This window comes from Nyctereutes procyonoides, unplaced genomic scaffold, assembly GCF_905146905.1.
Source record: "Nyctereutes procyonoides isolate TBG_1078 unplaced genomic scaffold, NYPRO_anot_genome, whole genome shotgun sequence".
In the NCBI taxonomy this organism is placed as follows: Eukaryota; Metazoa; Chordata; class Mammalia; order Carnivora; family Canidae; genus Nyctereutes; species Nyctereutes procyonoides.
This window is the reverse complement of record NW_026575125.1, coordinates 42,441,825-42,445,545: the sequence shown is the minus strand read 5'-3', so window position 1 is coordinate 42,445,545 and position 3,721 is coordinate 42,441,825.

Here is a 3,721-nt window from a genome sequence, read left to right as displayed (position 1 = left end):
ATTCCCACCCCTCCTCCACTGCTCAATAAAACTCCTGTTCTCCCTTCCCCAGAGGAAGACAGACATGGACCACAGTCCTGGATTTTGGTTTCTTTGCACTGGGGCCTGGGGCTGCCCAGTAGCCCCCAGCCATCCATTCCCTGCTTCAGCCCTGAGCCACTGCCCACACACGAATATTTCCAGAAACCAGGACAGCCAGGCCTGATTATTCAGCGTCAGTGAAGGAGGGAGGAGGAGGAGGAAGAGACAGCAGCCAAAAAAAGCTGGAGACAGAGTGTAGGTGGTGGGGGAGGGGAAGAGGACCAGACAGAGATGGAGGAAGGAGGAGGAGAGAGAATGTGTGGGGGCTTGGATAAGGAGTGAGGCAAAGTCAGAGATTCCACAAGGGGTCAGTCAGCTCAGACTGAGGAAGGACAGACAGACAGGATAGAAAGGATAAAAATACTCAGAGTAGAGAGTACTGCCAGTAGAAAGGCCTAGAGGTTGGAATTAGCCTGGTATGTAATATGTCAGGCAGAAGGGTCCTCTCTGACATCATCAGGAATTTCTGGGAAGCTAAGTTGGGATTACCCTAAGAAAAAGAAAATCTAAGTCCACTGACAGGAGACATGGGTGACAGCAAAGGGTGAGGCCCTCAGCCTATGGGTACCCACTTAGGACCCACCTGATTTTCCTGAGACCACCTAAGAGTACCCCCCTATCCTCCCACACAGATCCCAGAGCTCCCCTTTCTGCTTCTTGCCCTGCCTGTAGTCATTGTCCACCCTTTGGGGTATCATTAACTAAGTAAAGTTTTATTGGGCATTTACTTTGTGCCAGGCACTGCCCTGGGTTTCCCTCACACCAGACTGAGCGGGCTTAAACATGCCACAAGACTTGTCCAAGGTACCGGTCAGCTCCACTCCAAAGGAATTGGAAGTAGTGCGGGGAAAGGTCCTGGAGGGGGCCACTGCTGGGGAGGTTCTGACCTAGGGTTTCATCCTCAGCTTTCAGAGCAAGAATTGCTCATTTTTGTAATTTGTGTCAATCCAGCCAGGACTGAAATTTGAGGGAAGCCAGAATTGTAGACTGGGACTCAGAATATAGGATTGCACTAGACCTTGAAACAAAGGCCTGTGGTGGCTAGGGTGGTGCATTGTGGGCATAGCAAGTCATGGACAGAACACAAAGAGTGAAGGGAAACTGCTAAGGGATGAGGTGGGAGAAGCCACCTGAGGCCAGATGATGCAGACCCTTCAATGCCAGTTTCTAAACCCCGAGAGTTCTCCTAAAAACAGTGGGGAGCCATGGGAGAGATTTGAGCAGGGTAGTGACATAGTTAACTGAATTTTAAACAGATGCTCTGACGGCTGTGCTGAAAACAGAAGGGAGGGGGAAGAGACTGTAGATGCTAAAATTGGCAAGAACCATGGTTGCCTTAGCCAGGGGAGGTGGCAATGGAGATGGTGAGAAATTAGTGGATTCCAGAGATGTGTAGGAAGTAGAATGAACCATTTATTTGGCCCTGTGCTAAGTGCTTAACAGTGATTATCTTGTTTAATCAGTGCAACAACCCCATCGGTACCATGTTAAACTCTATTACATGTCCAAAGTCATACAGGAATAAATATTGAAGGTAGGATTCAAATTCAAGCGATTGAATGCCAAAACCCAAGTTCTTTCGCCAGAAAGGCACTACCTGGGAAGTATCCATTACATATTTGTGTGAAGTTGAGTGTGTATGTATGGGGATGTTTAAAAAATAGGTATATATTCAGATGGTTCAAGATTCTAAAGGTACATAGGGCTCCTGGCTGGCTCAGTCAGAAGAACATGCAACTCTTAATATCGGGGTTGTGAGTTTGAGCCCCATGTGTGGTGTAGAAATTAAACAAGCAGATAAATAAATATACTTTTAAAAAATTCAAAAGGCACAGAAGAACATAAAGTGGAAATTTTCCCTTCCTTCTAGGGGCAACCAGTGTTATCAGATATATTTTAAACATTATATATATATATATATATATATATATATATATATATATATAGTGCTGTACTGATAAGTTAGCACAGAGGTTAAGAAAAGCAGGTGCTGAAGCCAGACTTCCTGGTTCAAAACCTAGTTCTACTACTTAGCAGCTGTGTGAACTTAGGAAAATTCTTTCATCTCCTCACACCTTAGTTTATTCAACTATAAAAATATGGGTAAAATGAGGGATGGTAGTAGTACCTGCTTTATAGGTCTGCTGTGAGGATTTAAATGAGTGACATACTGAAGCTCTCCCAACAGTGCTTGACATAGAACAGGCACAATTTAAAATGTTAGCCATTCTCTATATAATCATGATATAATTCTTCCCTTTTCTTTCCACACAATTCCCACACAGTTTGGCATCTTTCATTTCTTACTTAACTATCTTGGTGATCAAAACGCCTGGGTGGCTCAGTGGTTGAGCATCTGCCTTTGGCTCAGGGCATGATCCCAGAGTCCCGCATCAGGCTCCCTGCTTCCCCTCTGCCTGTATGTATCTCTGCCTCTCTCTGTGTCTCTCATGAATAAATAAATAAAATCCTAAAAAAAAAACTATCTTGGTAATCATTCCAAGGCTCCATATTAGTATTAATGACAGCTACATTGTACTCCCATTTTGAGGCTATATCAGATTTTACTTAAACAGGCCACTAGCAATGAGCACTTAGGGAGTGTCCACTCTTTCATATTATAAACAGTGCTGCAGTGAGTCATCTTATACATACATCTTTTAGCTCATGTATGAATCTGTCAGATAAATTCCTAGAAGTATAAATGCTGAGCCGAACAGTATATGGATATGTTAGTTTGCCGGATTTTGCCAGATTGCCCTCTACATAGGTTATTCTAATTTAACTTCCACCGGTAATTTATGGGAATGCCTGTTTCTAGCCAACCTGCCAATACTGAGCTTAAGCAAACTTTTTTATATTCACCACCCTCAAAGGTGAAAAGCAGTATCTTAGTTTTCTTTTTTTTTTATTAGTAGCTTTCATAGGCATTTCTTTTAGCATAAATGAGGTTGAACATCTTAAACCCCAATTGTGTTTATCCACTGTGTTTTGCAACATGGCAATCGTCATTGACCTTGTGGGCCTAGTTTTAGAAGCATGAAGGTGGAATAGTCCAATTAAAAGAGGGCTGAGAAATAAACAGTCTGTAAAGGGCAGAGTCGGCGCAGGCAAAAATTTGAAAGTAAAAAGAGAAATAGAGGAGATGGTTGGAGGGGGCGGGTGGGGTTTTTAAGACCTTGAACAATGTTTGAATCGCTGAGACTTTGGGCACTACCAATTACTCGCGCAGCGACCTTGTGCAAGTAGGTTCACCTCTCCGGGGACTCCTTTTCCTCATCTGCAAAAACGGGACTAAGAGTCCCTACCACATAGGGCTGTTGGAAGGAACACATTCAACAAACGCCGCCAAGGCGCTGGCAAAAACGTCATACCATAGGACCGAATGGTCCTCCTGTCCCCAGAACTCTAGCTGTGGTCCCTGAGACACCGATCCTTTCTGAGCGCTCTCGCGGGTCCCGTTTTCCGGCCGGAAAGGCGGCGAGCGAGATTTAGGTTCGGCCGGCTGGGTGCGGGCGCGCGCGCGGCGAGTGGGGCGGGGGCGCGAGGGGTGGAGCCGCGGCCGCCTGGGCTGTTCCGACGATCGCGCGCCGCCCCCGCCGCGCCCCGCGCCCGCCCTTCTTAGCAGGCGCCTCCCGCC